This window comes from Garra rufa, chromosome 3 (assembly GCF_049309525.1).
Source record: "Garra rufa chromosome 3, GarRuf1.0, whole genome shotgun sequence".
Taxonomy (NCBI): domain Eukaryota; kingdom Metazoa; phylum Chordata; class Actinopteri; order Cypriniformes; family Cyprinidae; genus Garra; species Garra rufa.
The window spans coordinates 34,480,798-34,500,960 of NC_133363.1; the positions used below are offsets into that span (position 1 = coordinate 34,480,798).

Here is a 20,163-nt window from a genome sequence, read left to right on the forward strand (position 1 = left end):
GATCAAATGTTTACATACACTTGATGCTTAATACTGTGTTGTTACCTGAGCGGTGTGGGTTTTTTTTAGTGATAGCTGTTCGTGTTCATGATAGCTGTCCCTTGTTTGTCCTGAACAGTTAAACTGCGCACTGTTCTTCAGAGTGTATGATTTTGAGATCCATTTTTCACACTGAGGACAACTGAGGGACTATTACAGAAGGTTCACTGATGCTTCAGAAGGAAAACAGGTTTTAGAGCCAAGGGTGTAAACTTTTGAACAGAATTTTCTATTTTGCCTAAATATCATATATTTTTTTTTCATTTAATATTGGCCTTCAGAAGCTTTATTTGTGTTCTATATGTTTTCCAGAAGACAAAATAATTAAATTTACCCCGATCTTCAAATTCAAAAAAGTTTCCACCCCTGGCTCTCATTCAGGTCAGTACTAAATAAAAATAACATGCATTTTGTATGATCCCTCTTATTTTGAGACAAGAAACTTCTGGAAAATGCTTTTAAACATTAGTGTGGATGGAGAGCCAAAATTTTTTGTTTTTTCAATGCATCTAGATTAATGTAGACATTAGGGGTGTAATGATACACAGAAGTCACGGTTCGGTATGTACCTCGGTTTTGGAGTCATGGTTTGATGAGGAAATGTATTTTTCCATTTATTTTGAACAGACATGAATGCTACAAACATGTATCATGAGCAGTTGCTTTTGAATTAGACTGTATAATTTCAGGATTTAAAGCAAAAACAGAATGGTCTGAATTTAGATTTGGAAAATTACGCTATATAAGACACCTGCACAAAACAAAAAAAAGCAGACGGACTGAATGAAAATGCTAATTTATTCTCTCCCCCCCCTCCCCCCCACCCAAAATAAAACTAAAAAAACGGTTACAATTTATAGCCGGTTGACCCAAAACTTTCCCACACTGTTGATTTTAAACAAGCAGGTGGTTCTTCGAGCTCTTGCATGCCATCTGAACTCTGCATTCTTGTTTTGGATTGGTGCCATAGACTGTATCCACCTTATTTTTCAACTTTTTGAAAAATATGCCGTTTTCTGTGAATGTGCGAGACTTTTGGTAAGGTTCATTAGCTGCTGTAGTAAAATAACAAGAAGAATAACAAAGAGTAGTAAATGGTAGAACAGGTAAACAGTTTGAAATGTATTCAGCTGAAAGCTGAATAAATGAGCTTTTCATTGATGTATGGTTTGTTAGGATAGGAGAATATTTGTCCAAGATTAATTAGATTAGATTAGATTTTTTTAAAAACTGGAATCTGAGGGTGCAAAAAAAATAATTAAGTTCTTAGCAATGCATATTACTATTCAAAAATTAGTTTTGATATGTTTACAGTAGGAAATTTACAAAATATCTTCATGGAACATGATCTTTACTTAATATCCTAATGATTTTTGGTATAATTTTGACCCTTACAATGTATTTTTGGCTATTGCTACAACTATACTTGTGCTACCTCAGACTGGTTCTGTGGTCCAGGGTAACAAATGGCCGCATACACTCTTACGGGGAAAAAAACATGGATGGAGTGTACATGACGGCACCCCGTTCTGGACTGATCGGCTATGACTGACTGTATTTGTCGTCTGACAGATCCGTGACGGTTTGGGACAAATATATGTACCATTACAACCCTAGTAGACATAGCCTAAATGACTGCTATGATATGAAATGACAGAAAGAAACAAATAAATACACACACTCAGACTATCAACCTTACAAAAAGAAAAAAAACGTTTGTTCCTGACCAAAACAGCATGTTAAAACGGAGAGCAGACTCTGGTAAGGACAGTGTCAAATTAGTTTTGAGTATGACAATGTTTCAAAGGTGGCAGGTAATGTGAACTAGCCAGAGATTGATGTCAGCTCATGGAGAAGTTATTTTAACTCCTGTAGATATAAGTCATGACAAGGCAGCATTACAGGTGTGGAAATATTTGCAAAAATCAACCAGGCAGACAGCTGTGGCCTAAACCAGTCTGACACTGTCAGAACCAATCTTTATCACACATCACAGTTACATGAAATGCACTCAAGAACAAGGTCAAGGTCACAGGGTTACGTTTAAAATGACATTGTCACTTTCTTTTAACTCACTGTTAACATGCAGTGAACCTCTCAGTTAGTTTGAGAAAAAGCATACTGCTGCTGGCAGCGATATACTGTGCAAAATGCCTGATCAAAGCCTATTCCTCAACACAAACATACAGCACTAAAGACTTCCCCCATAGAACTAATTAAAAAACAGAAGTGAACAGAACTCTTCTCTGGAGCTCCTGCTGAGCTCACATTTTTGTTTCTTACTTGACAGAACAGAGGTGTTTCAGCTCGGGAGGTTTAAATAAAAGCGGGAGGGAAGGCTTGGCAGGGTGGGGGAAGCAGGCTACTGCTGATCGCTATGCCAGGCGTCATGTTTCCAAGACTTCACAGCGAGATATCAAGCCAGGATGAGGAGCTAAAGAAAGTCTGAGGAATAGCACCCTACAAACAGCCTTTTAAATTTAAACATGATGATAGTGAACCTGACAGATTGCGCTTTTCAAAATGTGTCTGTTTTTGAAATGCTTATAACCCGCATACATACAGTATATAAAAAATACTGAGATTGTTTGTTTGTTATCAAACTTGTCCTATCACTCCAACATGACAGATGGTATAATCACAAGAAAGGCAGTATTTTATTATTACTGTTTAAAATTTGCTTGATTATTACCAAAACATTCTCACCTTAGCTAATTTAATTTAAAAAAAAAAACACGCCAAAAAGCCAGCATTTCTAAACCGTAATTGAATTCCTAATACATGCCATTCATTAAGAAGAGTCGAGATTGTTAATTAGAATACGCAATCAGACAATGACGGCGTTCAGCATCTCCGAAGTGGAGTAAAACTCGGCAGAGGTCATCAGCGGAGTTGGTGGAGCGAGCGCCAGAAACAGCCAACTCATTAAGTAAATCCTCTTGTGGAGAGTGAAATGTCAGAGGCCTCAGAGGAACATTATGTAACTAATAAAGCTAATTTGGAGGATTGTGTGGCACGCTGCACTTCGGTTGCCAAACGTTTCGCTAATGATGCTAACTTAATCGGATGGCTCATTTAATGCCACTGATTAGCTGACAGGACTAATGTCGCTGGTGAAGGAGGAGTGTGGATAATAAAGAAACATGGAGAGAAGAAATGGTGGAGAAGGAGAACAGGGACAATAAGCTGCTTTGAACTTCAAAACAAATCGACTTCATTTCCAATCAATGATTCTGACTTTTCCACATTAAAGTACACTAGGGTTGCACGGTATACCGGTACTACGGTAGTATCGCGATACTAAAGCTTACAAAAACCCGCGGTGCCATTGCATTTTTGAAACGGTAGTATCGTCCACACGGTATTACCGTGAGATATGTTGTAGATATTTTGAACACTGTTTAAAACGTTCATGCACGCCAACAGAAACATTACAAGTTGATTGCCAAAATGTCTTTCTCCTGTGCATTGTGTAGTACAGGCTGTGTATACGCTATGTGCTATTCAGTGTTTTCCGACGCTTCAGTTCAGTTTGAAATGAGCAGCTGCGCGCGCACGTCGTTGTTCACGCTGCAGTTTCAGAAGAGAGGGTGTGATTCAGACGTCTAATGTTATTTAAAAAATAGCAGCTCAATAATCACTTATTAAACAACTAAATATTTTACTAGAAAGAATTTTGGTATTTTTATTTATTTGCCCACTTTTAGAACAAGTGTAATAATTCGTTTCTGGAAGCATCTTTGCGATCACGAATGCAATTCCATTCATTAACATAGTGGTTTTGCACTTGGTTCTTATCAATCATTATATATGTATTTTTTAACATTATAAATGAATACGTTTTAATATACAACCTGCTTACTTGGAAATTTTAAGATATGGCAGCAAAAATGCTCGTGACAGTTCAGCAATACGACGCCAGCAAGATGTTTTTGTTTCGCTTCTGTGTTCGAATCTGAATTGGCGTTGGTTTGGGCGAATCACTGATTCACTAAGCCGAGTCATTTGATTCGCTCCTGAATGATTCAGCCGTTTTGAAAGAATCGTTTGAACGACTCAGTGATTCGATCATGAACACTGCTGCCACCTGCTGGCTGTTTTAAGTTTCCCATCATATTACATTCTTTTACAACATATTTCTATATTCAGAGTTTTGTATTTAAAACAATAATCTTAGAACATTACTTATGCAATTATAAGTACAGTCTAAATGTATAATACCACATCTAAATGTCACTCTATGAAGCTTCTGTGCAGTGCTCAGATGAGTTTTGTTTACATGATTTTATAGATAACAATAGCCAGTCATTCATTCACATTAATGAAGTATTCAGAGAAAAATCTTGCCTGTTTTCATTTACATCTTTTTATTTATGAATTTTTTTATTCATTTTGTAGAATTGAATTTTAAATTAACAGAATACTGCATGGTATCGTGATACTACTTGTTGTCGTGATACTTCAGCTGGTATAGTATCGTAAGTCATTTTTATGGTATCGTGACAACCCTAAAGTACACAGTATATATTTTAAAAAGTTTGGTGTGACGGCGAAGCTGAATTTTCAGCAGTCATTATCAGTCTTCACTGTCACATGCTTTTACAGAAATCATTAACAGAAAAAGAAAACAAGGTGCATTTCAAAACAAATTGAAATATAACAGGCATAAAATATCCTGATATCAGCAGCATCATCAGCCAATCTACTGATATAAAGTCAATCTGCTTGTATAAAGACAATTTGGTTTCGAGGCAAGTCTAAATCTCAGAATAAATCAATTTCTTGCCATGAGGGAAAGTGAACTGTTTCCGAGTTTGGAAATGAACAGAAAACATTGTGACTTCCTGTATTCATTTGGGATCATGAGTCATACTCCGTGCAGACATTCACTGTCACATTGAATCACGGTGCAAGGTATGAGAACAGCCTGTGTATTTGGAAGGAAGCGCTGGAGGAAAACAGTGCGATCGAAAAAAGGTACAAAAGCATCTACGCATCGAAGAGTGTGCACGTTATTCTACAAAGCCTTGCACATGTCCTTGTCCTTGACTGTTCTTTTGCTTATTGATGGATCTCTACTGAAAATAACCCACACTTTGACAGGCGTACTTGATTTCTGTGCTTGTGTAAAATCCTTCAGAGTCAGACCCACCACTAGAGACACAGCGAGAGGTTAGCATTAGCGTCAAACATAATTTACGGAAGTGGTGTCATAAACATTCTCTGACAGGTCTTCCAAAAACTAGACACTGGCCATGACCAGCACCTTTAAGAAATGTGTTTGTTTGAATCATTGATTCCTCCTCCTCCAGAGATCTGCTGCTAACATGTATGCATGTGTGCAAAGACATCTTGATTCAATATTTCAAACTAAATCAATCTCATTTGCATCGTTTGATCACTCCTCAGCATCATTCGTCATCTGCTGTCACATATTCAATGTTTAAATAACATACTTTCCCAAAATATACTTGGTCAAGCGGCTCAAATCTGCTAGTGATAAGCCTAGTACTTAAATGTAATGTGCTCACTATAGTGAATTCCAGTACTTTTTAAATCTACACGACTATATTCAAATAGAAAACAGTTATTTTAAATAGTAAAAATATTTCAAAATTGTCCTTTTTTTGCTGTACTTTGGATCAAATAAATGGAGGCTTAGTAAGCGGAAGAGACTTCTTTAAAAACATTAAAAATCTAACTGTCCAAAAACTTTTGACTTTACAATGTAAATAAATTAAAATCAAACAATCTTACATAATCAAAAACATTTTGTCCATCTTTGAAAGTCTATATCACAATATAGCATCAATTAAAGTCACCTTTATTTCTTCACAGTAGCAAACAAGAAAATAGCGTCATTATTCGTTGTGCGTCAGAACACCGGCTCCTGCGTCAGCAGCACCACATCATGGTACTCTTGTGAATCCGTGGCAGAGACCTTTCTGGGCCTTGAAAGTGTCACTTTCATTGCTGTCTATGCAGGGTCAGAATGCTCTTGTATTTCATCAAAAAATATCTTAAATTGTGTTCCGAAGATGAACGAAGGTCTTACAGGTTTGGAACGACATAAGGGTGAGTAATTAATGACAGAATTGCATTTGAGACCCCAACTACGCAAGCCAAAGGCAATGGTGGCAAGAAACAAAAACTCCATTAGGTGACAGAAACAGAGACAGAAAAGCATCTCAGTCAGAGATACAGTTCTCCTCTGGCCTAAGTGAACAAACACTGTGTGAAGCTGATTGAGGTACGCCACAGCAGGTGAAACAAGGTAGAGCTTCTGTTTTTAGTTTAGTTTAGCCAGATTAACCAGTTGTAGGAGACTGGAGTATTAGTGGTCATAAGCACAATGATTGTTCACTTGTCTCCTTGACACGTTCATAAGCAGCCACAGGGACCTGTGACACAGTATGTATATACTGAGTGAAATTCCTGTTAAATGTTTATAAAAGTGTCTGCCGAACGATGTAAATGGGTATGCTTAGACTCAAGGACATATGAACGAAAGTCTAAAAGCTTGAGGGAATGTTTTTCATTTGCACAAACAACTGTTAACGTCTATGACTTTAGAAAGAACAATTTGCAAATCAAAATATGTAAATGGTTAGTAAATCACGTAACAGAAAGAATGCACATAATTTTCCTATTGGAGAGCGTCCAATATACCGGCAAATAACGTGGCATTTCTTGAACGTTTACACGACTTCAACATGTTTCATAACCTACAGTACAGAACAGTAGGGCTGCACGATATTGGGAAAAAATTACATTGCAATATATTTTTTTCTTGCGATATATATTGCGATGTGTACAAATTCATTTATGTTCATCAGGTTGTTTTGAACTGCTTAAAAATCAAATAATAATTCAAGAATAATTGGGGTAATTTTGTAAGCATTTTCAAAGAATAAAAAAATGTAAAAGTACAGTATAATCGAAACCTTGAAATAAAATACTTTTTAAAGCTTATTTTGGGTAGTTTCATAAACAGTTTGACTCACCGTATTCACTGTCAATTTAGGCAAATCAAGGCTCTAATATGAAATTAATAATGAATATTGCTTTTATCCTGATGAAAGGGAAATCAGCTTCTTCCTTTCACGAAAAACATTAAAAGCTTAGCCAAGATGGAGGAACAGCTGATCATAGCTGTTACAGGGATAACTTTTTTTAGCAGCAGAGCTACTGCAAGCAATTTTTAGTTTTGGAAATCCATTTATCTTTGTTTATTTATCTTTGCTGAAACTTCCGCGTCTTTAGGAGAGCGCGGCTCATGGTTGCTTAGCAACGGCAGACGCCGCTCTGCCACTCAAGTTACAGAGCGCTTTGGAAAGAAGGAGAAAGCGGCGCGCCTAGCGTTTTCCACACGTTTTTAGGCGCGACATGTGGACGGTCCCTTAAATTCGTAGTGTTTCCGCGAGTTGTGGCAATAACTGCCAGGCATTCCCGACAAAGCACCTGTTTTTGGTCAGCAGCATCCTTTTTTATCCAAAATACTTCCATATGACCGACGTTGCGTTTCTTTTTGCGACCGAATCTTCCATTTCGGCGCTTTTCTCCCATCCCGCGCTCATTTCGCCATGCGCACGCAGAGACTGCATGCATGAAGTAGGTGAAGCAACGTTTGTAGTTTTTAAAGAACCTTTAAACATGAGTTAATTACTTTATTTTAAACAAATATAGATCCGTGAATAGAAAGTTTAGAAATATAGAAAATAAATTTTTAAATCAGACACACATACATTTTTTTTTTGCCCTGCATCGTGACTGCCACGATGTGACTATCGCGCATGCGTACATCGCGATGACGATGCTGAAACAATCTATCGTGCAGCCCTACAGAACAGCAACTAATTAATTTATTTTTCCATAATCCTGAAAGAACAAAACATTGAAGAGGGTTCAACGTCTTTGCTGACTCACATCTGCGTCAGTTTTTAAATACCCTACATACCATTAAGATGCGCAAATAGATTGAAGTAGGACATGAGGAGCCAGGTATCAGCGCTCAAAATGATCTGTGAAGTGCTTATTTCACTGCTAGAACAGTGCAAAGTGCTTGTGTGCCACCGTGCAGATATCCCCTAATCTAATGATGCTGATTTCCTTTCATCCTTTGTGTTTGTTGTTGTGAAAATTAGAGGTATTATAGTCCTACTGCATTTAAGAAACAAGGCGCTCTGGTGCTGGATGTTGGCACACACACAGTGTTTTATGCAGTGTAAATGCATTTAGGCTGAATTCAACCATTTTAATGAAACGCAAATAACAGTGAAATTTAGCTTGCTGTGTTATTTATTCCTAAACACTAAATCAGATATTAATTATTTCAATGTGACATTGTTTTATGATATTCTTAATAAAAAATGAAAAAGAAAAATATGCTGTTTGAACATTCAAACAGAAAACAAAACAGAAAAACAATTAAAAGTACACAACAGCCACACAATTGGCTTCTACGTTTTTGAATCATTAAAATCATTTCCTGGCTGAAAACCACACAGTTAAAGGAGTCAAAGCCTGAATTGAATACTAAAGAGAATAGCAAATTAGTTGTAAATAAAAACAACAAATGTTGAAATTAGGAAAAAGTCATTTCCAAGTGTGTGAATGTCTCGGTAGGCTCTGTGTTGGCTCCAATATCAGAAAGTGGAAGCGAAACCAAACCACTCAGTTTAGTAAAGGTCGTCTATCAAAATTCTCTGCACGAACGAGGAGACTTGCGAGAGAAGCCATGGAACAGCCAAAGAGATCACTTTGAAGGTTCAGCAACAGAGAATATGAAAGCATGTATGAATTTTGCTAAAAAAAAACAGTGACCTGAATACAATAAGAAACCAGTTGTGGTCAAATGAGACATAGCTCTTTCTAGGGAAAATCACAGTGATCTGTGTAAAGCAAGTCTAACGCATAAACTTCAAAATGCAGTCACTGTACAAGGATGTGCGGTGAGCTGAATTAAACAGAGTTAAAGGGGATATCGGATGCCGATTTTCCACAAGTTGGTCTGATTCTTTAGGGTCTTCATGAAATGTCTGTAACATACTTTGGTTAAAATTCCTTACTGGTCATGTAAAACAACACCCTTTTTATCTTGTCAAAAACAGCTCTGTTCACAGCGAATCATTATGTTGCATGTCTCTTTAAATGATAATGAGCTACTGCTCACTCCACCCCTCTTTCCCATTTTTTTGTGAATTTGGTGGTGCAATACGATCAAAACAAAACTAATCCACTGCGCCCTTAGTGACTCTGATGTTGGGAGAGAATGAAAACTCTTATGTTCACTTATACATCCAACTACAAAACACCAGCATTACTTCTGAGAAATGGCGGACAGTGTTCAACTGGCTGAGAGCAGAAATATGCTAATTTGGGACAGGCCATCAGAGGTCAAAATGGCTTGATAATTAAGACTGTTTAGGTTTTTTGGGGATTAAAAAAAAGGAGTGAATGGATTTTTATCACTGTAGGGTGGTGGTGTCCACAAACTGCTAAGACATTATATTATATTATACATTATATACAAACACCATGTAAAAGTGAATTTTGCATCTGATGTCCCCTTTAAGAACAAAATAAAAGAGCTAACCTGATGATACAGAACAAACTGAGGCAGATTAATAACACTTCAAGATTACAATATTTCAATACAGTTTTTGATATAAACTCAATGCGATGGCCACTCCATTCAGAGATGCCTGCAATGTATTTGGTAGTTATTAAGCCACTGCTGATGAATGTACACCCCTCATATTATACTGCCGGGCGGCAATTAATTCTCACTAATGCCTTCTCACTTACTATTATGAAAGGCTATCATACGGTTTTTATTGCACAGAGAGCAGGAAAAGGTCATTAGACTCCATAACTCAAATCTGTGAATATTTCAAGGCACATCATTCCCATAAATGGAATGTTTATGATATAGCTTTTCAACAAAGTGTATGTTTGTATTATATTATTAGGTCACTGCCATAAATTTGAAATTATGTGAAGGAGTAGTTCGCCTAAAATTTCTATCATTATTTAAAAACTGACTGAGGAGCAGTGAGCCAGTACACATACCTACACTGCACTTATGAGTATCTTGAGGCTTAATTACGTGAAGAGGTAAGAAAATGTAGAGGGAGCAAACCAACAGTTTCTTCAGTCAGTAGGAGAAGGTTCATCTACCACTTAACCAACAGGAGAGATCATTTGAAGCGAGGCAGTGAAGAGACAAAAGAGAAGTCTTGTTGAATCCAAGTGTTCATGAAAGTTACAATGACTCACTACATCTGTCTTGATTAGCTCTGACATCTATCAAACCACACAAAGCCATCCATCCTCCAACCCTCCCAAAGGGCATTACCTCACCGCTACTCTGTAAATAGCATATCAACATTCAAGCTAACCAGCACACTTCTATTGTTTACATATAGCTCAAGGGATTTGTGACAACTGTCAGCACTTTGCAGTACAATACATTATTTTATAGCACTTATTTTTGAACATGTACTACTCAAAAAGTTTCTATATATAAATGCTCATCAAGGCTGCATTTATATGATCAAAAATACAGATGGTGAAATATTATTACAATTTAAAATAACTTTTCTATTCTACGGCTGTATTTTCATCAGCTGTTACTCCAGTCTTCAGTGTTACATGATCCTTCAATAATTAGTCTAGTTTGCCCATTTTCTGCTTAAGGAGCATGTCCTATTATAAATGTTGAAAACAGTTGTGCTGTGTAATTATTTTAGTGGAAACGGTTACACTTTTTTTCAGGATTCTTTGATGAATAGAAAAAAAACAGCATTTATCACACAGGCTATTTTCTCCTAACAGCAGAGCTGAATCAGAGGGAAGCATGACCCAACACTCATGGAAAGCCTTTAGGGAAGATCTATGTGGTTTGCTTTCAGAAAAATACATATCTATAATTTCAAAGACTCAGTGTTGCAAGGGGGCCTGGTCATCTGCCAACGTGAGGCTGGGAACACAGAGATAATTCAGATTGTGCAACTATTAAACAATCTGGTTAGATACGGACACAACCAAAGCAGTCACATAAACATTCTGAAACAGAAATGCTACATTTTTAGAAAAAAAAAAAATTCCAAAAAGGATTTTGTTTTAGAGAGATGCCATAAAAGAACCTATTTGGGTTCCCCAAATAACCTTACAATCAACATTTCTTAAAAGGAACCCCAGGTATTAAGACTTATGGCTTAATATAACGTTTTTACTGAAAATATGTAGTAGAAAACCCATGAAAGATTTACATTATATAAAAAAAATCTACAAACATTTTATACATATATTTATACACATATGTGGGGCGCCATTATTTTGATGACGTGCAATGGTTGTACTCAGTGAGCTGCTGGTGCTACCTGTTGCTACTTTTACCACAACACAACTCGGAAAATAAAATACTGATACGAAACCACATTGTGTGTAATTTTCAGTCACAGGGCAAAAAGAGAAGTGATATAAGTCTTCACTGATTTCCTAGTAATAACAAGAGGATAAATGAATGGGAAGATGCCTGTGGACGTATAAAACTTCTTAAAGACCTGCGTTTTTGTTCTCTTCACTTTAGCCCTGATGCCTTTGAGGCTGTTAGTAGACCACAGCTATTGAAAGAGGTTACAAACGACAGTGACAAAAAACTCTAGATGCCATCCTGGCAGGATGTAAACATGCCAACACTTGTAATGAAGCTGCAGCTACTGAAGGAGTTTCTCAGCGTGGATTTCACTCGATATCCGGGGGCGTTTAAACTCCATGTGGGGAAAGTTAATGGTACGGTATTTGGTTTAGGCCTATGCTTATATCCATTGCCACCTACAGTATAAGCTCTTTCAGTAGCTATGGTCACATCAGTATTTTATTTTCCGAGTTGTGTTGTGGTAAAAATAGATGGCGCCCCCTATAGTGCAAAATATGTATAAAACGATGTGGAATTTTTAAATAACATAAATCTTTCATTGGTTTTCTACTACATATTTCAGTAAGAGACATTATTTATTGTTATATAAAGCCATACAAGTCTTAATACCTAGGGTTCCCTTTAAAAGAAGCTTTTATTCTTATGTGTAAGGAATAATAATTAATAATTTAAACAATTCATTAAAAAGAACTTTCTGTGCAATGGAAAGGGTTCATGGATGTTAAAGGTTTTTCATGTAGCCACTGATGCCCTAAAATAACCTTTTTTTTTTTAAAGGCTGTAGTATGATTTCTAATATTGTGTATAAAACACCCTCAGGCACACATACACAAAGGAAAAAACTCTCATTTACACCTTCAGAAACACAGACAGTCCTGTGCCTGTGAGTACCGGGCAGCAGGGCTGTAATTGGGAGCATTTATCTAAATGACACCCTCATAAGGACCGCTGGGACCAGGCTGAGAATTCAGAACACCAGTGACATATTTTATTTCTACTTTCCTTCTCTCTCTCCCACTATATTTCTAATTCCTGCATTAGTTATAAATATGACAGGAAGCACAAGATTTCTGCGGAAATTCTAGTAACAAAACAAGTAAAAAAAAAAAAAACAGTCTAAAATACTGCATGGCTTAAAAAGGCCATTATTTATACGTATATTTGTATGTATTAATGCAGATAGCATTTTTTATTTATTTCTATTGACACAACATAAGTAAAGAAATATATATAATATGAAGTAATAATTAATTTTAACGCCCCACTCTAGACTTTAAAACAAATCTTTACAAAATCAAATCACTGACTGTATAAAATAAGATTGTATGTTGATTCATGGTCAGTAATAGACAGGTAACAGAAAGACAAAGTTCAGATCTTTTTATATTACAGAGATATGTCAATAAAACATAAATATTTAAAGCCTGCTTCAGCGTATAGTTACACAAACCAATGTATTTTACATGAACATGAAAATATACAAACACTTGATTTACACTGATATTACTCAAAAGTGTTTGTCTTCTGAGCAGTGTCAATCAGTTCATAAACCGTCCAACAACATGAATCATTTATTTATAAAAATGCCTTAAAAATCACTTTCTTTTTTCACTTTTCACTATTCTTTTAACTCTCCAGCATTTTTGAAAGAAACTGCCAGCCACCACCAGCAGTTTTGATCATTTTCACAAAAATGTGATGAACCCCAGAATATTTTGTTGCAATACATGCAATACATCAAAATAAAGAACAGAGCCTATACTTTTAATCAAAAAAGGTTTTATTCTAGCTTCAAGGATTCTTTTTTATAACACTTGAATGAAGGCATAAAAAAGCAACATTTTGAGCAAAAAGTTGAGAAAATCATGTTTTTATCAAACACTATCTGGATCATTCTCAGTAAGATGATCAAAGCAAAGATGCCCTAGATCGCAGTTCTTTACCACTGCCTGAATCAACATTCACTCTGTAACATTAGGGAAGTTTTCATTTATATGCTTTGTATTGTTGACGATCACATTATTTTTTCATATGCATCTGCTTACACATGAGACTGCTCATTTCTACGTCTTCCTCACTTGTGTTATTGATCGAGAGATTCTGGCCTCATTCAGGAGATGCATAATAACGTCCATAAGCATCTAACTGTGAAAATGTGGAAACCTGCAAAATTCTGTGTTTGGCAGGGAAAGAGTTAATATACTACATAATATCTATATAAGATGGTATTGATCTGTCAGGTAAACTCTTGTTCTGTGATACCACTTAATCTTTTATTATCAGCTACCATATAACCTTTAACATCACCTACTTCACAATCTCTCTCCGTCTCACTAAATCTCTCTTTCCCTTATCTTGAGATGCTAATTGCCCTTTGACCCTCGATGGAAGATCTGAAAGACAATTTGTGTGCTACTGGGTTCAAGGGTCATATCGCTAGGGAAAACTCCCCATCATGGCTTCATCGGACAGCTGGGAAGCAATCTTTCAAATAAAGGAGAAATGGCAGGTTCAGTGACAGACGGGAAAGCAGTTAACAGCAAGTCAAAGCTTTCCTGACAAAGAGAGTGTTTTGGTTAGATGGATGCTTTGAAGGCAAGAGATATTTTACACTAACTGTGTGTGTGTGTGTGTGTGTGTGTGTGTGTGTGTGTGTGTGTGTGTGGGGTCTGGTATTCATCATGTTGTGGGGACCAAATGTCCCCACAAGGATAGGAATACCAGTAGATTTTGACCTTGTGGGGACATTTCTCAGGTCCCCATGAGGAAACAGGCTTATAAATCATGCACAATGAGTTTTTTTGAGGAAGTAAAAGTGTGCACAATCTCCTGTGAGGGCAAGGTTTAGGTGTAGGGTAGGTGAAGGGCGATAGAAAGTACGGTTTGTACAGTATAAAAACCATTACGCCTATGGAATGTCCCCATAAAACATGTAAACCCAACATGTGTGTGTGTGTGTGTGTGTGTGTGTGTGTGTGTGTGTGTGTGTGTGTGTGTGTGTGTGTGTGTGTGTGTGTGTGTGTGTGTGTGTGTGTGTTTGACTGTGTTCTTTGTTTGTTTCCCTAGTAATTGTTTACGAGGAAGTACTCTGACACAAATCTCTGTTTGCCTGAGGAATCCACAATGTATCATCTGTAACACTCCTCACAATTTATCTAATCTGAGAGGGAAAACACAAACACTTAATGGGAACTAAGCTTAAGGAGCTCTGTTTCAAACAAGCTATGATAGAAACAGAGCAAAAAATAAACCGCCTCAAAGAAACTACTCATTAATATACTGTGATCCTAAAGCACACTGTTCCAATGGGATCAACATAGAAATATGAATTCACAAATGCTTTATGTGCAAATCCAATACAAACATAATATATCTGATATCTCTCTGGCCCCTTCCCACATCTCAAAGTAATTTCTGCTAGCACACATATACAGTATAACAGATAACCGAGTAATTATCCATATATCTTTTTTTATCTCCTGTCTCTGACATTTTGATGCTGAATAAATTAGGCAAGTATAAATATTGTAAATGTGATGGTGATTGACTGATGAACTGAAATGACAAGATTTTCACATCTGCCCTGTTATATCACCCCATGCGTCCACTGAACACCCAAGAAATGTGCCCTTTGAAACGGCCCAGCAGCTTCTTGTAGCCGTCCATTAGCTACTGCACATTACGGCATCCATTAACATTTTACAGTGCTGCCCATTTTGAAAACGGAGATTGCTGAAAGCATAGTTGGACTGAAAACCTCATTCTGTCACAAGCTTGTCTTTCATAAGTGTGGAATTTATTGGGTGTGATTTAAAAAGGCAGCTCATTTATGTAATTGCATTAAAAGCACACTTGCTTTTATACTGGACTCATAATGTCTAAATTTGCCGACAGCTGGCGCTTCTGGGCTGTGTATGCGAAAGAGATAAAACAGGTTTTGGCCCACCATCAAACGTGCCATCATTTGATGTGAGCTTATTTTTATGTGGCAGCATCATACTAACAAAGCAAAGGACAACTAGATATAGGACTGAAAGAACAAAACTAATACTATTACCCCAATAAGACACTCTGGTATCAGTGTGGAGTGAGAAAGAGACAAACACTTGCTGAGGACTGACTACATTCATCATACACAAGCCACAAATACATCCAATTAGGAGCGCCTCTCTCTCTCTCTCTCTCTCTCTCTCTCTCTCTCTCTCTCTCTCTCTCTCTCTCTCTCTCTCTTACACACACACACACACACACACACACACACACACACATTATACAATCCTGAAGACCATAAACAATCCAATTAGGGCCAAAGAGGGTGTCTTTACAAGGTCTGTGTTGTGCGTGTGTGCGTGTGTGTGTGCGTGTGTGCGTGTGTGTGTGTGTGTGTGTGTGTGTGTGTGTGTGTGTGTGTGTGTGTGTTCTCTCTGACAGAACCCACATGTGACCAGACATTGCACATCGTCAACAGGCTGTTAGTTCAGAGACAAGTACATCTGTTCATCCCCTAGGGACTCTTGTCAAAATTTCACATTAGCTAAGCAGACACACACTCTAATAAACAAACAAACAAATACACACACATTTACTTGGCTATTCAAATGAGGACATACTGTAGATTTTGTTGTTTTTTTACAAAGCCAATTAAAACTGTTACAGATTAATTCAAATTCTTTGTATAAAACAATAACTTCTATGTCATACAAAAGTTTTTCAGGGGGCCTTTTCTCTGAGGAGGCCAGGGAGGCAGTTTCTCCTCAAAATTGGACGAGAAAAAAAATTCATAGTACAAAAATATAAATACCCAAAATGACAAAATATGACAGAAAAAAAGTATAAATCGCTCGTTTTTTTAAAGTAAAAGTGTCCAAAATTGTAAGAAGGTAAAGTTACAAAAGGAGTGCATGTCTCTTGCCTTCCCTGAGCCCATTGAGTTTTAACAGACCCCCTAAAGCATGCAGTGGGTTTGATGAGGGGTAATTGAGAATGAATGGAGAAAAGTCACATGACAGGAGGCAAAGCCTCCATTGCAATATAATTGGACATGACTGGTTATAATCAGTTGATGCGATAAATCACCTCCTCTTCTGTTTGTGTGTGTTTCATGTTTGCGAATCAGTTTTAAACTGTGTTGTTACCTGAATGATCCACAGCTGTGTTTTTTACGTCTAGTGATGGTTGTTCATGAGTCACTTGTTTGCACGCATCACCGATATCCGATCCAATCAAAAAGCTTGGATCGGCGTCGATGCCGATCCAGAGTATCGGATCGAAGCAACCCTAGACTGTATGATAATGAAATCCATATTTTCACACTGAAGACAACTGAGTTGACTCATATGCAACTATTACAGAAGGTTCAAACGCACACTGATGCTCCAGAAGGAAAAACGATGCATTAAGAGCCAGGGGTGTAAACTTTTGATGTGTACATTTTTCTTATTTTGGCTAAATATTATATTTTTTTCATTTAGTACTGCCCTTCAGAAGCTACAGAAGAAACATGTTTCCCAGAAGACAAAATACGTTAAATTTACCCTAATCTTCAAATTCAAAAAGTTTTCACCCCCGGCTCTTAATGCATCGTTTTTCCTCTGAAGCATCAGTGAGCATTTGAACCTTCTGTAATAGTTGCTCACAAGTCCCTCAGTTGTCCTCAGTGTGAAAAGATGCATCATACAGTCATTGTTGGAAAGGGTTCAAATACACAGGAATGCAGAAAAACACAGCATATTTCTAAAGAACAGTGGACAGTTTAATTGTTTAAGACAAACAAGGGACTCTTAAACAACTATCACTAAACAAAAAAAACAAAAAAACAGCTGTGGATCATTCAGGTAACAACAGGTATTAAGAATCAAGCGGATTTAAACTTTCGAACAGGGTAATTTTTTATAAATTCAACTATTATTTTCTCTTGTGGAAATATATGTAAACATCTTATTCATGGCAGTACTAAATAAAAAAATAACATGCATTTAGTATGATCCATCTTACTTTGGTAAAATAATTAACATTTTGCAGATGAAGGTTTATGTAAACTTTTGACCAAAGCTGTAGAAGTATATAAGTATAATTTCTGAAATAATATTATCAAATTAATTACTAAAGTTTTCTATTACATTTATTTTATTGAATTATTTTTTTTTTTCCAAAAAATGACGTCTGACACCTCTGAATGTCCTTGTAGAGGAATTTTCACAGATTTCTCTGAGATTCTCAATGACAGGGATGAAAAAAACAAAATTAAAGAATAACAAGGGTGCTCTTTTGAATCACACCTTTTTTTTTGTCTCACAGGGCCTTGAAAAGCAAAAATCAGAGAGACACATTTGTAACCATTAATGACGTTAATCAGATACAAATCTGAAGCCTCATTGAGGTAATCAATGTATCTGTGATGTTGGGGGGTTAGCGGGTACTATGACACTTGACGACAACTCTGAGAAGGGCTTTTGAGAACCATTTACACATCTCCATCTAATTGAACCAATCTCTCTCTCTCTCTCTCTCTCTCTCTCTCTCTCTCTCTATCTCAGGTAATCTAATCAGCAGTCCACTTAGCATAATTGAAATGCATAGTCCTTGACTAGGAAAGAGGAGTGATCCATTTCACTTTCGTCATTATTTGATCCATCCTCAAAAGAACCGTACGCAACACATCAAGAGATTCGCGGCTGCTTTGAATCTCATTGATCTGAAGCAAAGTAAACACTGAAAGAAAATGGCTTTGACTTACATCCTGTACAATGTCTATAGACCTGGTGTAAGTCGGTCCAGTGTTTCTTACAGCTATCCATGTGTTTTTTTTTTACTTAACCACCATTAAAGTTAATTAACAGTCAGTACACATATAGTGGTAACATTTCTCACTTCAACTGAAAAAAAGCCTTCTGAAAATCAACTGCAGGGTGCAAATACTGCCCCTTAATAAAAAAGTTAATTTCTAATATAGTGGTTCAGTAAGTGGGTCAGATGTTAATTCAGAAACCACCGTGATGAATTCAGAGTTCCTGAGTCTTTCAGACTGATCCATTAAAAGAAGAGTCGTTAAAAGTAAAAATCAGTCGGTCGGGACTCAGACTACTCTGTGCTTTATGTTCGAGCCTTTTAACTCAAATTCAACTCATACTCCATGCTCACATCTCAGACTTAGTTGAAAAAGCCACGGCACTGATGATTGATGCTGTATAGTGGTTTGGGAAACACTTTGGGTCAAATTAAGTACAAATTAAAATATAAAAATGTTTTGAAGTCAAACATTGATCTAGATGTCGTCTGTACAAGGGTTTTGTCTACAATAAATGACCTCTACAATATCCACAAGAAATATCAGTTTACTTCAGCTCCACTACACTGCATCTGAGTGTGTCTCCAGTCCCTGGGGATCTCTGTTAGCCAGCAGTCAAAGCAAAGCAAGGCATCCATTAGAAGTCACACACACATTTAGGTGTCAGGTTGGATTAAGTTTAGCCCAGGGGTGATAGGAAGGTCACATACACAAACACACTTTAGTTTCACTATATTAGTGAGAATATCTCCCAGATGCAATGTTTTTTTATACGAGGTGATCATACTTGCAAAACCCTTACCCTGTTTTATGAACCAGTAAATGTCAGTATAAGTGAAGCTAAATTTGGCTGGCTTATGACCACTTTAAATGTCCCCAAGTCAGTTTTTGACATGTTTCACTATATTTGTGAGGAAAATAAAATAGAAATTACTTAAAAAATGTTATAAATAGAAATACAGCACTTGGCAAACTCAAAATCTCTATTATAACATTCACAGCTTTTCCATATCTCTCCACATTTACTTGCCTTAGGGCTGTTCCAAACCTGTGAAAAAACTGTCTCTCTTTTTCTTTTTCTACAATAAAAGTCAATGGTAACTGAAACGGTTGCTTACCACCCTGCTTTAAAATTTCACACAAAAAAAATCATTAATTCCATTTTATATATATATATAAAATATTGAATTATTAGAATAATGCACACTAATGCACACACAATAATGTGCACTATTTTCGAATAATTAAACAGAGCAGAGTCAATTATTTTGCTTATACTATGGTTACCACACCTCAAATATTATTACACCTCAAGTCATTCATCAGGTTTTTGTGCTTAAAACTAGAGCGGAAGAAAGAGAGTATGTGTTTTCCCCTACACAATAAAATGTAATTTTGTGGCAAAAACCTGGAAATAATTTGTTGTTTTTATTTTGTTGTTCACTACATTTATTTGCTTGGTCAGTGTCGTTGTGGGCAGTGTTGGGAAAAGTTACTTTAAAAAGTAATGCATTACAATAATTATGTTACTTAGTTACTTTTTTATGGAAAGTAATGGGTTACGTTACTATTGTAAATACTTTTAAAATTTGGGCAGGGCTTGCTTGTTTGCTTTTAATATAAAAAAGTTCTCTTTTTATAAAATTCTATTGTTGGCAAATGTAAAAGCTGTAGGATCTCGCGAATCAGACGATTCAGGCGATTCAATTCAAAGTTCTGAAACACTTCTACAAACCCAAATTCCACAAGAGGCCCAGCACGTCATAAAATTTGCCATTTGACACCCTGGCCCCAGCCAGCCTGAAGCAAACCTAACCAACTAGGAATAGGCAACGTTAACACAAAAAGGATATTTGTTGACCATTTCAAGGAAGGAGATTGTCAAATTTGGAGC

General features: G+C 36.7%; 1 protein-coding gene across 1 annotated transcript in view; it reads right to left on the bottom strand.

Moving 5' to 3' along the window:
- sorcs2 (sortilin-related VPS10 domain containing receptor 2) overlaps positions 1-20,163 on the bottom strand; it is a 243,095-nt gene that overhangs the window by 112,683 nt on the left and 110,249 nt on the right. The gene's annotated exons all lie outside the window — the stretch shown is intronic.